General features: G+C 43.3%; 1 protein-coding gene and 1 pseudogene across 5 annotated transcripts in view; both read right to left on the bottom strand.

Annotated features, from left to right (window-relative positions):
- The window catches only part of LOC140458521 (hydroxylysine kinase-like), a 69,015-nt gene that overhangs the window by 7,931 nt on the left and 39,885 nt on the right, over positions 1-21,199 (bottom strand). Inside the window, exon 1 of one of the 5 annotated variants that reach the window (XM_072553264.1) lies at positions 14,179-14,268. The exons of the other annotated variants lie outside the window; for them this stretch is intronic. The gene's annotated coding sequence lies outside the window, so the exon portion shown is untranslated. Of the gene's footprint in view, positions 1-14,178; positions 14,269-21,199 lie in introns of those variants that run through there. 5 annotated transcript variants of the gene reach the window in all.
- Positions 3,088-9,475, bottom strand: LOC140458334 (general transcription factor II-I repeat domain-containing protein 2A-like; annotated as a pseudogene).

Here is a 21,199-nt window from a genome sequence, read left to right as displayed (position 1 = left end):
AACAGTCTCAAGTCTCTCAGCCTTCCCTCCACACCAGGCAATGTCCTGCTCAACCTCCTCTAACCCTTTCCAAACCTTCCACATCCTATGACACAGTGACCAAAACTGTACGCAATACTCCAAGTGTAGCTGCACCAGAGTTTTGTACAGCTGCTGCATGACCTCATGGCTCCGAAACTCAGTCCCTCTAGTAATAAAAGCTAACACACCATATGCCTTCTTAACAACCCTATCAAACTGGGTGGCAACTTTCAAGGATTTATGTACACGGACACCAAGATCTCTCTGCTCATCTACACTACCAAGAATTTTACCAATAGCCCAGTACTCTTTATTCCTGTTTGTCCTTCCAAAGTGAATCACTTCACACTGTTCCGCATTAAACACTATTTGTCACCTCTCAGCTTAGCTCTACAGCTTGTCTATGTCCCTCTGTAACCTGCAACATCCTTTATCCACACCCTCCAGCAACCTTAGCGTCATACGCAAATTTACTAACCTATCCTTCTACGCCCACATCCAGGTCATTTATTAAAAATGATAAATAGCAGTGGGCCCAAAACATATCCTTGCGGTACACCACCAGTAACTGAACTCCAGGATGAACATTTCTTTCAGGTAGCCAATTTCTGATCCAAACCGCTAAATCACCCTCAATCCCATGCCTCCGTATGCTGTGCAATACCCTGACATGGGGAACATTAACAAACGCCGTACTGAAATCCATATACACAATGTCTACCGCTTTACCCTCATCCATCTGTTTGGTCCCCTTCTCATGAAATGAATAAGGCTTGTGAGGCACGATCTACCCTTCACAAAACCTTATTCACAAAATCTCAGTATTCTTCCCCTTCCTCCTTCACTACAGAGAGAAAAGTCTGAGCTTATTCAACCTTTCTTCATAAGGTAAGCTCTCCAGTCCAGGCAGCATCCTGGGAAACCTTCTTTGCACCCTCTCCAAAGCCTCTGTATCTTTCCTGTAGTAGGGCAACCAGAACTGGACACAATATTCCAAGTGAGGTCTCACCAGGGACTTGCAGAGCTGTAGCAAAACCTCACGGCTCTTAAACTCGATGCCCCTGTTAATGAAAGCAAAACCACCATATGTTTTCTTAACAACCCTATCCACTTGGGTGGCAACTTTGAGGAATCTATGTACTTGCACACCCAGATCCCTCTGTTCCTCCACACTACCAAGGATCCTGTCTTTAATCCTATATTCAGCATTCGCGTTTGACCTTCCAAAATGCATCACTTTGCATTTATCCAGGTTGAACTCCATCTGCCATTTCTCAGCCCACCTCTGCATCCTGTCTACGTTGCACTGCAGTAGCCCTCAAAACTATCAATGACACCTCCACCCTTTGTGTCATCTGCAAATTTACTAACCCACCCCTCAACCTCCTCATCCAAGTCATTTATAAAAACTGCAAAAAGCAGAGGCCCAAGAACACCACTCAACACTGACCTCCAGGCAGAATACTTTCCATCTACAACCACTCTCTGCCTTCTGTCAGCCAGGCAATTTTGAGTCCAGATAGCCAATTCTTCCTGTTTCCCATACTTCCTGACTTTAAGAATGAGCCTAAATGTTGGCAGTTTGCCACAGAAATGGAGTCTCGGTGAGTTCAGTGCTCTCAGCCCCAAAAGGAGTGAGAGACAATGATGCAGACTTATCGTAAAGGTAACCCATTCTGTTTAGATTGCCTGTATTTCATATTCTCCTCAACAACATTGTCTTTTTCAAGTATGAACACTGGAAAAAGCGCTTCCCATCCCCTCTGAATACACATAATTTTGCACTACTATGTTGATTGACCCTAGTCTTTCTCTAGTCAATCTTTTATTCCTGATGTATCTATAGAAAGCTTTCGGGTTTTCCTTGATCCTATCTGCCAATGACTTCTCATATCCCCTCCTGGCTCTTCTTAGCCCTTTCTTGAAGTCTTTCCTGGCTCGCTTGTAACTCTCAAGCGCCCTAACTGAGCCTTCAAGTCTTATCCGAACAAAAGTCTTCTTCTTCATCTTGACAAGACCTTCAACTTCTTTAGTAATTTGCTTCTTCAAAGAATTATGCACCTGAACCCCTAGGTCTCTCTGTTCTATAACACGACCCAAGGCCCGACTATTAATTGTTTCAATCCTACCCTTGTCTGTATCACCAAAATGCAATACCTTACAATTATCCAAATTAAACTCCATTTGCTATTCCTCAGTCCAGTGACCCAATTGATTAAGACCAATTTTATAATCTTAGATAACATTCTTCACTGTCCAATATACCATCAGTTTTGGTGTCCTCTGCAAACTTACTAACTATGCTTCCTGTACTGTCATCAAAATCATTTCCATAATCATTATTCTTTTAAACCTCGACAAACGCTGTTTAACATAAGATCCCTGTGGAACACCACAGCTCACGGGCCTCCAGTCCAATAAACAACTCTCCATAAATACTTTGCGTCTCCTACCATAAAGCCAATTTTGTATCCAGCCGGCAAGTTCACCCTGAATCCCACATGATCTAACTTTACCAAATAGTCGATCATACGGAGCCTTGTCAAAGGCTTTACTAAAATCCAAGTCAATAATTCTGATGAAGGGCTTTTGCCCAAAACGTTGATTTTCCTGCTCCTCGGATGCTGCTTGACCTGCTGTGCTTTTCCAGCACCACTATGATCTAGACTCCAAGTGAACAATGTCTGCCGTCATCAATCTTTTTTGGTTACTTCATTAAAAAACACAATCAAGTTCGTGAGACATGTTTTCCTCACAGAAAGCATGAAGATTGTGTGGGAGAGGCCTTCATATGTTTGTCAAGTATTGATTTGTCGGGAGTTTCTTTTCTTTCTCTGTTCTAAACTTGTATATTTCTGAAAAATAGACCTCTAAAAAATGTGAAGGAGAGTTTGTTTTACAATCACAAAAGAGTCTTTTTCAACTGGCTTTGTGTCTTATTATTAAATCTATGTGTAATGAAAGGTAGTTTATTTTTATGTATGCGGCGCTAATCAGAACTTCTTCCTTTTAGGCTTCATGTCAATGAGGGGACACAAGAGACACTGAGTGTGACGACCAGTAGATCTAGAGAAGTGATTTTACAGCAGGATCAGTCAGATCGATGGGTAACTGCCAGGAAAGGGACAAAGCGTGTTCAGATGTCTCCTGCAGGTATTCCCTCTCAAACAGATATTCGTTTTGGGTCCTGTTGAAAGATAGTTTCTCAGAAAAAAATAGAAGTGGTAGTCAGATCTTGAGCACTAAAGAATGACTCTTATGTTAAACAAGGTTTGTCCAGATTCAAAGGAAGAATTATTATTGGGGACCCTCTGTCAGGGCACAGACAGGAGATTCTGCAGCAGGATAGCATAGTGCTTTCCCGGTGACAGGATTAAGGATGTCTCAAAACGTTTGAAGCATATTATCAAAGGGGAATCAGACATTGTTATACACATTGACAGGAATGACATAGTTAGGCTTTACAGAGTGAATATAACAGATTTGGTAGAAGATTAAAAAACAGAACACCAAAAGTAGTAATCTCTAATTTACTTCCGGAGCCAAGTTCTAATGAGGGATGGAATAAAAGGACAGGGGAGATAAATCTGTGGCTGAAGAGATGGCAAGATATACAGGGATTCTGTTCCTTAAATCATTGTGATTTCTCCTGGTAGAGAAAAGACCAGTTCAAAAAGGCTGTGTTTCACCTGAACTGGAAAGGGACCAATATCCTGGTGTGGAGATTTGCTAGTTCGACTTCAGGAACCTATAAACTATTGGTGGTGGAGGGTGATTCTGTGAAAATAAAAAGAAAGATCAGGATGGTTCTGAACCAGAAAAGAGCAAATTAATTAAAAAAAACAAAACAGCAAGTCAGAGAACAAAGGAACTTAAGAATTTTACTGCATTTATTCAATGCAAGAGGTCTTACAGGTCAGGTTGATGAACTCAGGGCATGTATGGGAACATAGGATGGAGACATCCTATCTCTGACAGAAACCTGGCTAAGGGAAGGACAGGACTGGCAGCTCAGGATTGTGGGATTTAGGTGCTATAGGAAGGATAGAAAAAGAGGCAAGAGAGGACGGAGAGTGTCAGTTTCATTAAGGAAAACATGGGATCATTGAAAATATACAGGTTGTAATTCGAAATAAGAAAGATATGTTCACCTGATGGGACTGTACTCAAACCCCAACTCCCTCCAAATAGGCAGAGGGAAATCAACAAGCAAATATGGTGACAAATCTCAATACATATGGAAGAATAATATGGTTATAATAGCAAGGGATTTTATTTTCCAGACATTGACTCAAACTGCTATAGCATTAAAGGTTTGGATGGAGAGAAATTTGTTAAATGCATTCAAGAAAATTTTCTTTATCAATATGTCAATGCTCCCAGTGGAGAAGTAGCAAACCTTGACCTGCTCTTGAGAAGTAACGCAGGGCAAGTGACTGATGTGTTAGTACTCAACTTTGGGACGAGTGATCATAATATTATTTGTTTTAACATATTATAGAAAAGGATATGTCGTTCATAAAAGTTAAAATTCTTAATTGGAGTAAGGGAAATTTTAAGAGTATGGAACTAGAACTTTTAAAAGTTTTTTTCAGAATACTTACAGTGTGGAAACAGGCCATTCAGCCCAACAAGTCCACACCGACCTGCAACCCCTAACCTAACACTACGAGCAATTTAGCATGGCCAATTCACCTAAGCTGCACATATTTGGATTGGGGCAGGAAACCAGAGCAAACCCACGCAGACACAGGGACAATATGCAAACTCCACACAAAGAGTCACCTGAGGCAGGAATTGAACCCAGGTCTCTGGCACTGCGAGGAAGCAGTGCTAACCACTGTGCCACTGTGCTGCCTACAATGTGATTGGAATAGACTGTTAGCATGTAAACGGACGACTGACAGGTAGGAGGCCTTCAAACATGTGAAAGTGAGAGTTCAGAAGCATTATGGAGTGAAAGTCAAGGCGGGTAAAGTTAGGGAAAATAGATGAATAAAGATATTGAAGTTTGAGTTAAGAATAAAAACAAATCATATAATACATAGAAACATCTGGGATCAACAGAATCTCCTAAAAAGTATAAGGAGTGTAAGGGCATTATTAAGAAGGGAATTAGGAAGGCAAAGAGGGGATATGAGATAGTGTTGGCAGATAAGGTTAAAGGCAATCCATAAAGATTCTACAAATACATTAAGAGCAAGACAGCAAGCACCAGAGAGAGAGTAGGACCCCTGAAAGATCACCCAAGGTTGTCTTTATATTGAACCTCATGAGATGCGAGAGATATTAAATGAAGATTTTGCATCAGTTTTTACAGTTGAGAAAGAAATGGAGGCGAGAGAATTCAGGCTGGAGAAAACAGTTCATATTACTGAAGAAGAAGTGTGAGAGATCTTAGAAAACATAAAGGGAGATACATTTCCAGGAGCTGATCAAGTGTATCCCAGGAAATTGTTGGACGTTAGGAAGGTAATTCTCCAGGAATAATATTTGTAACATGAGTGAGGTTCTGGGGGGTGGAGGGTGGGTAAGTTGTTTATGAAAGGCTGGAAGGAGAAGCCTGAAGCCTTTCGACCTGTGAATCTGACATCGGTGATGAGTAAGCTGTTGGAGGTGATTCTGAAAGATATGATTGACATGTATTTGGAGAGGCAAAGATTAATTAAGGATAGTCAACGTGACTAAGTGCAAGGAAAATCAAGTCTCGGGCATCATATACCAAAGTGCCCTGGTCAGCCCACTGCCCGTCCCTACAAAGTGCCCTGGTCAGGTCACTGCCCCCCCTACAAAGTGCCCGGGTCAGCCCATTGCACCTCCCTGCAAAGTGCCCTGGTCAGCCCACTGCCCCTCCCTATAAAGTGCCCTGGTCAGCCCATTGCCCCTCCCCATAAAGTGCCCTGGTCAGGTCACTGCCTCTCCCCACCCCCACCCTCCTCTAGCTTATCTCTCCACGCTTTAGGCTCACTGCCTTTATTCCTGATGAAGGGCTTTTGCCCGAAACGTCGATTTCGAAGCTACTTGGATGCTGCCTGAACTGCTGTGCTCTTCCAGCACCACTAATCCAGAATAGTGCCTTGTATAGTCTTAGCAATATCTCACCATTTTTACACGTCACTTCCTCTTCGAAATAAACTCCAACATTCCATTTGACTTCCCTATTTCCCAGAGAACTTAAATGCTAAATTTGTGAGATTTATGCACAAGACTCCCAATTCCCTCTGTGCTGCAGCTATTTGCAGTCTTTCTCCATTTATATAATATTTAGCTCCTCTATTATTCCGACCAGAGTGAGTGAATAGACTCACATTTTCCCACATTATATTTCATCTCCCACTTTGCCCACTCATTGAACTTGTGTATATCCTTCTGCAGGGTCTTTGCATTCTCACCATTTGCCTTCCCCCCGATTTCATCTATAAGCTTGGCTATAATGCTGCCATCACCGTGCACAGAATCTCAGAGTGCATACAGCCACAAAGGTCTCCCATTTTCTTTAACTCTTTATTAAAGAACATTTCAAACTATCCCCGTATCTTAATAAGACTTAATGAAGAGGCTGGACTCAGGGAGAACTGGCACCTTAAGGAGCCAGTCAGTAAATAGTGGGGGGTGACATCAGGCAATGTCCATCACCTCTAACAGCCAATTACAGATTGATCAAACTTGCTTAAACCAATTAGCTAGGAGAATGTAAGCCCTACTGCAGTTAGGCGGTAGTGTCGGGGTTAAGGGAGAGAAAAAAACAAACCTAGAGATAAGAGCATTGCTTGTCACTGGCCGGAAAAAAGAAACAATTCGCTACAAATCGCACCTAGCCTGGGCCAGTCAAAGTATTGTACACATTGGTACCAATGACATGGGTCATCGAAGGTAGTGATATCTGGGTTACGCCCGGTGGAACATGCTAGTGAAAATAGGAATAGGGGGAGCTCATGGAGGGAGCAAGAATTCACATTTTTGGATCATCCGAATCTCTTCTGGGGTCGAAGTAACCTGAATAAGAATGATGGTTTGTACTTGAATTGTTCATGTGACTCAGGAGGATTTAAACTAGTAAGGGGAGGGGTGGGACCCAAAGAGATACTGAGAAAAGGGATAAGTCTGGAGCTGGTACAGTTGAGAAGAGGAACAAGTCAAACAGTCAAGGCAGGCAAGAGCAAGGCAGAGGATGAGGTAAGACTGATAAATTAAACTGCAGTTCTTTCAATGCCTGAGGCCCGACTATAAGGCAGATGAAGTCAGGGCATCATTAGGAACATGGAACTGGGATACCATAACTAATACAGAAGCCTGGCTGAGGGATGGACAGGACTGGCAACATAATGTTCTGGGGAATAGATCCTGCAGGAAGGATAGAAAGGTGGGCAGGAGAGGAAGGGGCAGTGGAAGTTTTGATTAGGGATAATATTATGGTTCAACTGGACTCACCACATAAACACAGTGGCTACAAGAGTAGGTTAGAGGCTCAGAATACTGCAGCGATTAACTCACCTCCTGTCTTCCCAAAGCCTGTCCATCATCTACAAGGCTCAAGTCAGGAGTCATGATTTGGAGACGCCGGTGTTGGACTGGGGTGTACACGGTTAAAAATCACATAACACCAGGTTATAGTCCAACAGGTTTATTTAGAAGCACTAGCTTTGGGAGAGCTGCTCCTTCATCAGGTGATTGTCCTGGTGAAGGAGCAGCCCTCCGAAAACTAGTGCTTCTAAATAAACTTGTTGACTATGACCTGGTGTTGTGTGATTTTTCACCAAGTCAGGAGTGTGATGGAATACTCCCCACTTACCCTGGATGAGTGCAGCCCCAACAACACTCAAGAAGCTCGACACCATCCAGGACAAAGCAGTCTGCTTGAATGACATTGCACCCACAAGAATCCACTCCCTCCACCACTGATGCTCAGTCACAGAAGTGTGTACTATCTACAAGGTACACTCCACAAATTAACCAAAGATCCTCAGACAGCATCTTCCAAACCTACAACCACTACCATCTAGAACAGGCGTGGGCAATTCATTCTTCCAATGGACCACATGAGAAACCTGAGTTGTGTTGGAGGGCTGGACCAACAATAGGTTGAACATAATTCTGCTCAGTATTAATTTTCTCCCATTTTAAAAAGTACTAGATTATATAGTTTTGCAGTGAAACTCTTATTCTGGAATAATGCCATTTGGCCCTAGACTCTTCTACAAAGGGAAAAAGTTGTTTCATTCTTGTTCAGTATTACAAACAACAAACAACTCCATACAAAAAGCAATAAGTACTTTTGATGTTTTTCAGCTCATTTTACTTGTTTAATGAGAAAACTCCAGTCTGTTTTGGGCTTGAACAAGTGCACTGAATGTCTGAGGTGGATATGTGAAGGACAGCTCTGAAGGTGATCATCAGTGACAGAGGATCGGGATTTGGATTTGTTGAACTTCATCACTGAGAATGTCTGTTGGGATATATAGGGAGATCTAAAGAGGACTAGAATCTTCTGGAGCATGTCTCCTCATGTGTGGAAAGTTCTCCTGTTTGAGGGAGAATAAAAATCAAGCAATGAGACTGACCTAAAGTACTCTGCCAGAAGTGTGTCAGACGGCAGGTCAATGAGTTCAAGCTGAACATCACGAGGTGCATTCTCCACACTGCATGTAAATGAGGAAAATGTCATGTGCATTTTACTCTCAACTGTTTTAAAGTCTTGAAATCGCCCTGAAAATTCACCATGCAGTGCTTCTAACATAGATGATTACCTGTGGAGGTGATCAGCTGAAGGTGCGGCTTCCTTCAGTGTTGGCAAGTGGGTGAGAATGTTGTCCTCCATTTGGCTTGAGAGAAGCTGCAACTTTCTCCTCAAAGCCTTCGCCAAGTTGTACATTTCATGCACAAAAAGGCCCTTTCACTGCAGTTTCACATTTAGTTCATTCAAAAGTGCAGTCACATCAACAGCAAAACCAAGGTCTGCAATCCAGTCTGCATCTGAAAGCTGTGGAATGCCATTCCCTTTCTTCACACAGAAATCTTGAATCTCTTCTCTCAGGTCCCATACACTTTTCAGCATTTTGCCCAGGCTGAGCCCCCTGACAGCTGTGTGGTAGCCTATGTCACGATGTTCACTCTCATTTTCCTCCAAAACTGCAACACACTGCCTGTGATTCAAAGCTCTTGCCCTGATGAAGTTAACTATTTTAGTTACAATATCAACCACATGGTTAATTTTTAACACTGACTTACACAACACTTCCTGATGTATAATGCAATGCAAAAATACCAATTTCTGTTCAGGGTCAATTTCTGTCACTTTATCCTGCATTCTCTTTAAGAGTCCAACATTTTTTCCCGTTAGATTTGGACAATCATCCGTTGTCACACCCGCCAGCTTGTCCCGTTTTAGTCCCAATGTGTCCAAACATGCATTTACCTCCATGAACAAATCATTACCAGTTGTTGTCCCTTTCATTGACTGCTAGGCTGCCAGCTCCTCCATGATTTTAAAGTCCGTAGTTATCCCACGTACGAAGATGAGAAGCTGGGCTGTATCACGGACGTCGCAGCTCTCATCCAAATCCAAGGAGAAAAAGTCAAAGTTGACCGCTGTGTGCTGCAGCTGAAGCTCCAGATTTCTCGCGATGTCCCTTCTCGTTACAGTGTGTCGGGAAAGGGGCACATTCTCAAATGCCTCCTTTTTCTCCAGGCGGTAGAGGGGCACATTCTCAAATGCCTCCTTTTTCTCCAGGCATATTAGTTCTGCAGAGCCCAACAAGCACTCCTTAATAAACTCTCCATCAGAAAACGGTTTACTGTTTCTGGCGATTTTGTGGGATATGACATAACTTGTCTTGGCGTGAGCTGACATTTTGAGGCCTAGCCAGCAAGCATCACTTTTAGCTGTTCACACACGCACATACACGCACCGGTGCGTCCATACATAAATTAAAAAAGCCTCCTTTTCAAAATAAAAGCAATACAGTTGTATTGTGTGCAAGGTGTAAATACTTTTTCATTTATGTTCTAGTTTAAGATTGACCTCATGCCGGCCGGACAGGAACGACCAAAGGCCGTAAAATGCCCAGGTCTGATCCAGAAGGACAACAGCAGCAAATATATGAGAACACCGCCATCTTCAAGTTTCCCTCCAAACCATTCACCATCCTCACTCGGAAATATATCGCCCTTCCTTCACTGTTGCTGGGTCAAAATGCTAGGATTCCCTCCCTAATGCCGTTGTGGGTCAACCCACAGCAGATGGACTGCAAGAAAGCAGCTCACAACCACCTTCTCAAGGGCAACCAGGATGGGCAATAAATGCTAACCGGCCAGTACTGTCCACATTCCACAAAAGAATAAAAAATCAGTGGGATATTGAGAAGCAAATTTGTGAGGAGACCTCAGTCATAGGGTTGAAATGGTCGGAGATTTTAACTTTCCAAACACAGACTGGGACTGCCATAGATTTAAGGTCTTGGATGGAAAGGAATTTGTTAAGCAGGTACAAGAAAACTTTCTTATTCGCTCTGTAGATGTACCTACGAGAGAAGGAGCAAAACCTGACCTTCTCTTGCGAAATGAGGCAGGGCAAAATAGTTATGGAAAAGGATAAATCTAACCTAAAATTTAAAGTTCTAAATTGGAGGAATGCCAATATTGACAATATTAGGCAAGAACTTTCAAAAGTTGATTGGAGGAGCCTATTTGCAGGTAAAGGGACTGCTGAAAAGTGTGAGGCTTTTAAAAATGAGATAACAAGAGTCCTGAGACAGTATGTTCCTATTAATGTGAAGGGCAAGACTGGTAGGTGTAGGAAATGCTGGATGACTCGAAAAATTGAGGTTCTGCTCAAGAAAAACAAGGAAGCATATAGACAGTTGGGATTGAGTAAATCCCTTGTGAAGTATAATGGCAGTAGTATTTTACTCAAGGGGGAAATCAGGAGGTAAAAAATGGAACATGAGATAGCTCTGGCCAGTCGGGTTAAGGAGAATCCAAAGAGATTCTTCAAGTAGATTAAGGACAAAAATAGTAACTAGGGAGAGAACAGGGTCTCTTAAAGATCAACAACGCTGTCTGTGTGTGGAATGGAATACTAAATAGAGTTCTTTGTGTCAGTTTTTACTGTGGAGCAGGACATGGAAGCTATAGAGCTTGGAGAAATACATAGTGATATCTTGAAAAGTATCCATATTACAGAGGTGGGGGAGGTGGTGGTGTTGGATGTCTTAAAACTCATAAAAGTGGATAAATCCCCATTAGTGGATCAGGTGTATCCCAGAACTTTGTTGGAAGCTAGGGGTAGTGATTGCTGGGCCTCTTGCTTAAATATTTGTATCATCGATAGTCACAGGTGATGTGCTGGACAAGTGGAGGTTAGATAATGTGGTACCATTAAGGTGGTAAGGAAAAAGCAGGGAAATATAGACCAGTGAGCCTGATGTCAGTGATGGATAAGTTGCTGGAGGGGATTCTGAGGGACAGGATTTTCATGTATTTGGAAAGGCAAGTACTGATTAGGGATTGTTCACCTGGCTTTGTGTGTGGGAAATTGTGTTTCACTGACTTGATTTAATTTTCTGAAGAAGTGATAAAGAAGATTCATGAAAGCAGAGGAGTGGATGTTGTCTATATGGACTTCATTAAGGTGTTCAACAAGGGGAACTGGTTAGCAAGGTAGTGGAAAGCAAAAAAGGCTACCTCAGAGTACAACAGGATCTTGATCAGATGGGTCAAACGATGGAGGAATGGTAGATGAATTTTAATTTAGACAAACATGATGTGTTGCATTTTGGAAAGGCAAATCAGGATAGGACTTATACACTTAACGGTAAGGTCCTGGGAAGTGTTGCCGAACAAAGGGATCTTGAAGTGGAGACCTTGCAGTTCCTTAGAAAATGGAGTCACAGGTAGATAACCCGCACCAATCAACCACACCGCCCCGTGGCCCAACATTTCCACTCCCCCTCCCACTCTGCCGAGGACATGGAGGTCCTGGGCCTCCTTCACCGCCGCTCTCTCACCACCAGACGCCTGGAGGAAGAACGCCTCATCGTCCGCCTCGGAACACTTCAACCCCAGGGCATCAATGTGGACTTCAATAGTTTCCTCATTTCCCCTTCCCCCACCTCACCCTAGTTCTAAACTTCCAGCTCAGTAACTGTCCCATGCCTTGTCCGGACTTGTCTTCCCTGCCTATCTTCTTTTCCACCAATCCACTCCACCCTCTCCTCCCTGACCTATCACCTTCATCCCCTCCCCCACTCACCCATTGTACTCTATGCTACTTTCTCCCCACCCCCACCCTCCTCTAGCTTATCTCTCCACGCTTCAGGCTCACTGCCTTTATTCCAGATGAAGGGCTTTTGCCCGAAACGTCGATTTCGAAGCTACTTGGATGCTGCCTGAACTGCTGTGCTCTTCCAGCACCACTAATCCAGAATCTGGTTTCCAGCATCTGCAGTCATTGTTTTTACCGGGTAGTGAAGAAGTCATTTAGTATGCTTGCCTTCATTGCATATCGGAGTTGGGATGTCATGTTGTGGCTATACAGGACACTAGTTAGGCAGTTTTGGAATACTGCATTCAATTCTCCCTACTACAGAAAATATGTTATGAAACTTGAAAGGCTTTAGAAAAGATATACAAGGATGTTGCCAGAGTTGGAGGGCTTGATCAATAGGGAGAGGCTGAATAGGCTGGGGCTGTTTTCCCTGGAGCATCAGAGGCTGAGGTGTAACCTTATCGAGATTTATAAAATTTTGAGAGGCATAGATAGGATGAATAGCCGAGGTCTTTTCCTCAGGGTAGGGTGAGAGGGCAAGATTTAAAAGGGACCACCTTTTCACATATAGGCTGGTACATGTATGGAATGAGCTGCCTAAGGAGATGATGGAGGCTGCTATAATTACAATATTTAAACGGCATCTGGGTGAGTGTATGAATAGGAAGGTTTTAGAGTGATATGGGCCAAATACTGGCAATGGGACTGGATTAATTTAGGATATCTGGTCGGCACGGTTGAGTTGGTCCAAAGCATCTACATCCGTGCTGTTTATCTCTATAAATCTACGTAATTACCATGCTTTGGTTTGGGGCTTGGAAAGAGTAAATAAACAACAGGTCTTTGTGAGACGTTGCAGTTACTTGGCTTCAAATCGTGAGTGAAAGGTCCTTGAGGCTTTGAAGGAGAGAGACCCAGTATCGACCAGCACCTTAAGCTGAACCAGAAAACAAGAGCCATAGTCTGCCCACGAAGTCACTGGCCTGCTTTAATAAATAGTATTTATAATGTAGTGGTATTTCCTGAGTTACTGCACAGACTGTCACCTGTTGTCTATTGAATGATGCCATTTTGTTTCTTTATTCTGTAACAGGGTGAGGGTGTCGCTGGCTAGGCAGCATTTATTGCCCATCCCTAATTGTCCACAGGGAAGTTGAGAGTCAGCCACATTGCTGTGGGTCTGGAGTCACATGTAGACCAGACCGGGGAAGGATGGCAGACTTCTTTCCCTAAAGGATGTGGGGTTTTCCCAGCAATTGGCAATGGATTTATAGTAGTCATTAGATTCTTAATTCCAGATATTTCTTGAATTCAAATTCCACCATCTGACGTTGTGGAATTAAAGCCCAGGTCCCCAGAACATTACCCGGTCTCTGGATTAACAGTCCAGTGATAATCCCACTAGGTCATTGTCTCTCCATTGGGGATTGAGTTTGAATTATATAAGACATAACCCTTAAACAATCAATTCAAGATTATTAGTCAAATGTGTGGCAAACTTGCACTTGCTAGAAGTCACATATATTCACACGCAGTTAGCTGTCTTCCGCAAGTAGAAGGAACATATCCAGGTATTACATCTTCTCAAAATAAACAAAAGCACGGGTACAACAGTACCTGGAGCAATCTCCATGACAATGCCTCAAACAATCAGTATTGTCTTTCCAACCATTCAGTACTCATTCCTCATTTCGCATAAATGATTATTCTCTTTCAGATTTGATATTGCAATTCTGTCCTCTTCAGTTCACAATGAGAAACTTCAGAAGACTGATTTCTTTTTGCAGCATTACCCAAGAGTCTTATCATTCTTTCGTCTTAAAATTAATCTTCCAGTCCCACCAATATTCAGGATCTCACACGAACCAATTACTGTCTGTTGAACAACTTACCTTCCATCCAAGGTGATCTCTGTCTTTATAATGACAGGTTATGATGCTCAAGAAAAGTTCACGTTTTTGTCCAAAAAAGCAAAGATGACCATGTGCTCACTTTACTCTAAGCTGAAATTGCAGAGTGGACTCTCTCAACTTGACTGCATTAAGTCAGTGTTTACTAGGTGTCAGAGTGCAGTTCCTGTGTTAATGATTAATAAGTTGAGGGAAACTGAGGAGCGTTTAAAACCTCTTCTTATTGCTCATTTTATGATCGAGGATTCAAGAACGGTTATTAATGCCATACCTGAGTTGTTTTTGCTGATTTCTTGGATGTATTAATTGTGCTTAGGGGAAGTGGTAGTTCTGTTGAAACAAGGAACCAGAGACTCCAAATTGCACACTTATAGGCCCACACCTCCATGGTCTAACTAGTCCATGCAAACCAGACATCATAGAAACATAGAAAATAGCACCTAGGAGTAGGCCATTCAGCCCTTTGAGACTGCACCACCATTCAATACAATCATGGCTGATTATGCAATCTCAGTATCCCATTCCCACTCTCCCCATATCCCTCGATCACTTTAGCTGCAAGGTGCCACATCCAGCTCCCTCTTCAATCTATCTAATGAACTGGCCCCAACAGATTCCTGTGGGAGAGAATTCCACAGGTTCACAACTCTCTGAGTCAAGAAATTCTTCCTCATCTCAGTCCTGAATGGCTTACCCATTAATCTTAAGACTGTGACCTCCAGTTCTGAACTTCCCCAATGTCGGGAACAATCTTGTCGCATCTAGCCTGTCCGGTGCCATCAGGGCTTTATCTGTTTCTCTGAGATCCCTCCTCATACTTCTAAATTCCATTAAAGGCGAGCCTAGTCGATCCTGTCTCTCCTCATATGTCAAAGTTGATAAAGTGTAGTGCTGGAAAAAGCACTGCAGGTCAGGCAGTATCTGAGGAGCAAAAGAGAGGACGTTTTGGGCAGGAGCCTTCTTCAGGACTGGGAGATAAATAGAAGGAGGGAGGTGGGGCTAAGGGAAAGATAGTGGGATGGCGATAGGTGGGCAAAGGTAGGAGGTGATGGTGATAGTTCGGTGGGAACTATGGAATGGATAGATGGGAGGAAGATGCTGCCTGACCTGCTGTGCTATTTCCAGCACCAAGCTTTATCAATTCTAACTCTCCAGTATCTGCAACCCTCACTTTCTCCTAATTTCCTCATATGTCAGGCCTGTCATCCCAGGAATCAGGCTGGTGAAACTTCTCTGGGCTCCCTTAATACCAAGAATGTCCTTCTTCAGACTAGGATACCAAAACTGCACACAATATTCCAGGAGTGGCCTCACCAAGGCCCTGCCTAATTGCAGAAAGACTCCTTACTCTGATACTCAAATCCTCTTGCTCTGAAGACCAGCATGCCATTAGCTTTCCTCACCATCTGCTCAGGTCTCATTGTACCTCATCTCTTCCAAAGCTGCATCTATTCAGATAACAATGTGCCTTCCTGATTTTGCAACCAAAGTAGATAACCTCACATTTATCCACATTATATTGTATTTACCATGTATTTGCCTACTCAGTCAGCCTCAGAGACACTCTGCAGCCTCTTAGCATCCTCCTCAGCACACACTGCCACCCAGCTCACTGTCATCTGCCAATTTGGAGACATTGCATACAATTACTTTCTCCAAATCGTTAATGTATATTGTGAACAGCTGGGGTCCCAGCACTGAACTCTGTGGGAGCCCACTTACCACTGCCTGCCTCCCTGAAAAGGACCCATTTATTCCAACTCTATGCTTTCTTTCTGCCAACCAGCACTTTATTCATATCAATACATTATCTCTAATACCATGGACTTAGAAATAAAGGGGACAAAGATTCACAGGTTCATAAGACACAGAAAGAGCCCTTCAGCCCATTGAGTCTGCACCAACAGAACTACCACTAAAGGTGAGCTAATATCAATTTCCTGCACGTTTTCCATATCCTTGAATCTTATGATATTTGACGTATTCGTCCAAATATTTTTTAAAGTTTGTAAGGTTAAGATGAAGAGTCTGGGAAAAAGGGAGCTCAGTGGTTGCCGCTGTGACCTGGGTTCGATTCCAACCTCGGGTGATTGTCTGCATGGAGTTTGCATGTTCTGCCTGTGTCTGCATGGGTTTCCTCTGGGTGCTCCAGTTTCATCCCATAATCCAAAGACGTGCAGGTTAGGAGAATTGGTCATGCTGAATTGCACATAGTGTTCAGGGATGTGCTGGTTAGATGCATTAGTCAGAGATAAATGTAGAGTACTAGGGTAGGGGAATGGGTCTGGGTGTGTTACTCTTAGTTGGGTCAGTGTGAAATTGTTAGGCCAAATGGCCTGTTTTCACACTGTAGGGATTCTCTGATCTTCTATGATTCTATGAAGGCATTGAGTTAGATTATCAACTTTGATCATATTGAATGATGGATCGTCTCAAAGGGTTAAATGGCCTACTGCTGTACCTATGTCCTTTGTTTCTATCATCAGATATTAAATAGATACAGAGTTATCCAGAGGACAGCAGCTCATCACCACTTTCTAAAGGGCCATTAAAGATGGCGGATACAAAGCACGGAAACAAGCCATTCAGCCCAACAAGCCCCTGCTGGCATTTATACTCCACTCAAGCCTCTTTTAATCTCTCCTCATTTAAGTTCATCACAAGGATTGCCAGCATCCTTGCACATCAACACAGAGCAATCTGAACGACCATCTCCCAGGGTAATGTTGATCTCGGTGAGGTGGATAGAGGCCAGTATGTGCTCAGTCCTGAATATACAACGTGCCCAGTTGGCAGAAATGGTCAGGAACAGGAGAGAGGGCCTCAAAGAGTAAGTTGCCCAGATGGTAAGGTCCAGAGTGTTCCCAGAGCTGCAGAGGCAGACATGAGGATTGGTCAAGTCTAGCTCAGCACTTCTGCTAGATCAGGTGCAGCTGTGGTAGAGGCAGGCCGTGGAGCCAGAACTGTAACAGAACATCCAGCAACTCAGGGTGTTGGTAACCAGGGGCAGGCCAGTGCCATAACCAGCGTTGGCATCAGGAGCTGCAGAAAGCTGCAAATGCTGGAGTCTACCTGAGGGCATCACGGGGTTAGTCTCTCACCAGCCTCTCCACAATGACATGCAGCCCAAGCATTGGAAAGTAATCCTATAATGCTGCAATCGTGTATCAGCTAAAGGTAAACGGGGGTCCATTCAGTTATCGGAGATTCCTCGTGCCTCAAATATATGTAAATATTAGTATCGTATGTGTAAGAGAGGGCTTTGGTTTTTTGGATAGAGTCATACACAGATGTTTTGTGTGTTTACTTGATATGCAAATGTGCAGAGCTGTGCTTTTGTGTCACTGTATATATACAGAGAGTTTTCTTTTTAGGAGTGAAGTATATACAACATAGAATAGAACAACACAGCACAGTACAGGCCCTTTGGCCCTTGACGTTGTTCCAACCTTTTATCCTACTCTAAGATCAAACCAACCTACACACCCTACATTTTACTATCACCCATGTGCCTATCCGTGAGTCACTTAAATGTCCATAATGCATCTGACTCTCCTACCACTGCTGGCAGTGTATTCCATGCACCCACCGCTCTGTGTAAAGTACCTTCCTCCCTTCACCTGCTAATTATGCCCCTGTGTGATAGCCATTTCTGCCCTGGGAAAATGTCTCTGGCTCTCCACTCGATCTATGCCCCTCATTATCTTGTACACGTCTATCAAGTCACCTTTCATCCTTCTTCACTCCAATGAGAAAAGCCCTTGCTCCCTCAACCTTTCTTCATAAAACATGTCCTCCAGTCCAGGCAGCATCCTGGGAAATCTCCTCTGCACCTTGTCTAAAGCTTCCACATCCTTTCTATAATGAGGCAATCAGAACTAAACACAATATTTCAAGTGTGGTCTAACCAGGGCTTTATACAGCTGCAGCATAACCTCACAGCTCTTAAACTCAACCCCCTGGTAACGAAGGCCAACACAGCATACACGCCTTAACAACACTATCAACTTGGGTGGCATCTTTCAGGCATCTATGGACATGGACCCCAAGATCCCTCTGTTCCTCAACATTGCCAACAGTCCTGCCTTTACATGAGCAAAACCAATGTAGTGTACAAAATCCCATGCAAGGACTGCACAAAACACTACATCGGACAAACAGGAAGACAGCTAACGATCCGTATCCATGAACACCAACTCGCCACGAAACGACACGACCAGCTATCCTTAGTAGCCACACACGCAGATGACAAGCAACATGAATTCGACTGGGACAAAACTACCATTATAGGGCAAGCCAAACAGTGAACAGCGAGGGAATTCCGAGAGGCATGGAACTCATCCACAGACTCTATCAACAAACACGTCGACCTGGACCCAATATACCGGCCACTACAGCAGACAGCTGGAAATGACAACTGGAAGTGGCAGAGACAGGCCACTATAAATGCCGGAGGAAACAGCACAGAAGCGCTTCACAGGAGACTCCCAAGCACTGAGGATGTCACCTAGACAGGGTCATTTGCAAGACAAATTCCCAGCTCGGCAAACAGAACCACAACAGTCCTGCCTTTAACTCTGTAATCTGCATTCAAATTCCACCTTCCAAAATGAATCACTTCACACTTTTCCAGGTTAAACTCCATCTGCCAGTTCTCAGCCCAGCTCTGCATCCTGTCAATGTCCCATTGCAACCTACAACAGCCCTCCACACTATTCACAATTTCACTAACTTTTGCGTCATCAACAAACTTATGAACCCACCTTTCCACTTGCTCATCCAAGTCATTTATAAAAATCACAAAGAGCAGAGGTCCCAGAACAGATCGCTGCAGAACACCACTGGTCACTGAGTTCCAGGCTGAATACTTTCCATCTCCTACCACCCTCTGTCTTTTATGGGCCAGCCAAGGCTGTATCCAGACAGGCAGATTTCCCTGATATCTCGTGCCTCCTTATTTTCTGAATGAGCCTACCATGGGGAATGTTACCAGGTGCTGCAAGGGCAGCACGGTGGATCAGTGGTTAGCACTGCTACCTCACAGCACTAGGGTCCCAGGTTCGATTCCTGCATTGTGCAACTGTCTGTGTGGAGTTTGCATATTCCTCCAGGTGCTCTGGTTTCCTCCAATAGTCCAAAGATGTGCAGGTCAGGTGAATTGGCCATGCTAAAGTGCCCATAGTGTTAGGTGCATTAGTCAGCGATAATTATGGGGAATGAGTCTGGGTGGGTTACTCTTTGGAGGGTTGGTGTGGACTGGTTGGGCTGAAGGGCCTGTTTCCACGCTGTAGGGAATCTAAACAAATGTCTTACTGAAATGCATATACACCATATCCACTGTTCTACCTTCATCAATGTATTTTGTCACATCCTCATAGAATTCAATAAGGCTTGTGAGGCATGACCTGCCCCTCACAAAGCTATGCTGACTATCTCTAATCAAACTGTGCTTTTCCAAATAATCATTAATCCTGTCTCTCAGAATCCTCTCCAATAATTTGCCCAACACTGACAAAAGATTGACTGATTTGCAATTCCCAGGGTTATCCCGTTTTCCTTTTTTGAACAAGAGAATAACATTTGCCATCGACCAATCATCTGGTCCTACTCCAATGATCATCTCTGCATCCTGTCAATGTCCGGTTGCAACCTACAACAGCCCTCCACACTATTCACAATTTCACTAACTTTTGCGTCATCAACAAACTTATGAACCCACCTTTCCACTTGCTCATCCAAGTCATTTATAAAAATCACAAAGAGCAGAGGTCCCAGAACAGATCGCTGCAGAACACCACTGGTCACTGAGTTCCAGGCTGAATACTTTCCATCTACTTTCCATCAAATAAGGAGGCAAAGATCATCACAAGAGGTGCCGCAATCTCTTCCCTTGTTTCCCGTAGTAACCTTGGGTATATCCTATCTGGCCCAGGGGATTTATCTATCCTTATAGAACACAGAATGTAGAGCATTACAGTGCAGTACAGACCCTTCAACCTTTGATGTTGCATCAACCTGTGAAAATAACCTGATGTTCATCTAACCTACACCATTCCGTTATTATCCATATGTATGTCCAATGCCCATTTAAATGCCCTTAATGTCGGGGAGTCTACTACTGTTGCAGACAGTATGTACCATACCCCTACTACTCTCTGAGTAAATAAACTACCGCTGATATCTGTCCTAAATCTATATGAGAGACAATGGTGCAGATTTATCATAAAGATAACCCATTCTGTTTAGATTTCCTGTACTTCATATTCTCCTCAACAACATTGTCTTTTTCCAGTGTGAACACTGACAAAATATATTCATTTAGCGATTCCCATGCCCTCTGAATACACATAATTTTGCACTACTATCATCGATTGACCCTCGTCTTTCTCTATTCATTCTTTTATTCCTGATGTATCTATAGAAAGCTTTCGGGTTTTCCTTGATCCTATCTGCCAATGACTTCTCATATCCCCTCCTGGCTCTTCTTAGCCCTTTCTTGAAGTCTTTCCTGGCTCGCTTGTAACTCTCAAGTGCCCTAACTGAGCCTTCGAGTCTTATCCGAACAAAAGTCTTCTTCTTCATCTTGACAAGACCTTCAACTTCTTTAGTAATTTGCTTCTTCAAAGAATTATGCACCTGAACCCCTAGGTCTCTCTGTTCTATAACACGACCCAAGGCCCAACTATTAATTGTTTAAATCCTGCCCTTGTCTGTATCACCAAAATGCAATACCTTACAATTATCCAAATTAAACTCCATTTGCTATTCCTCAGTCCAGTGACCCAATTGATTAAGACCAATTTTATAATCTTAGATAACATTCTTCACTGTCCAATATACCATCAGTTTTGGTGTCCTCTGCAAACTTACTAACTATGCTTCCTGTACTGTCATCAAAATCATTTCCATAATCATTATTCTTTTAAACCTCGACAAACGCTGTTTAAAATAAGATCCCTGTGGAACACCACAGCTCACGGGCCTCCAGTCCAATAAACAACTC

Source organism: Chiloscyllium punctatum, chromosome 33 (assembly GCF_047496795.1).
Source record: "Chiloscyllium punctatum isolate Juve2018m chromosome 33, sChiPun1.3, whole genome shotgun sequence".
Lineage (NCBI taxonomy): Eukaryota > Metazoa > Chordata > Chondrichthyes > Orectolobiformes > Hemiscylliidae > Chiloscyllium > Chiloscyllium punctatum.
Note: the sequence above shows the minus strand (reverse complement) of the source record. Positions and strands in the feature narration are given on the sequence as shown.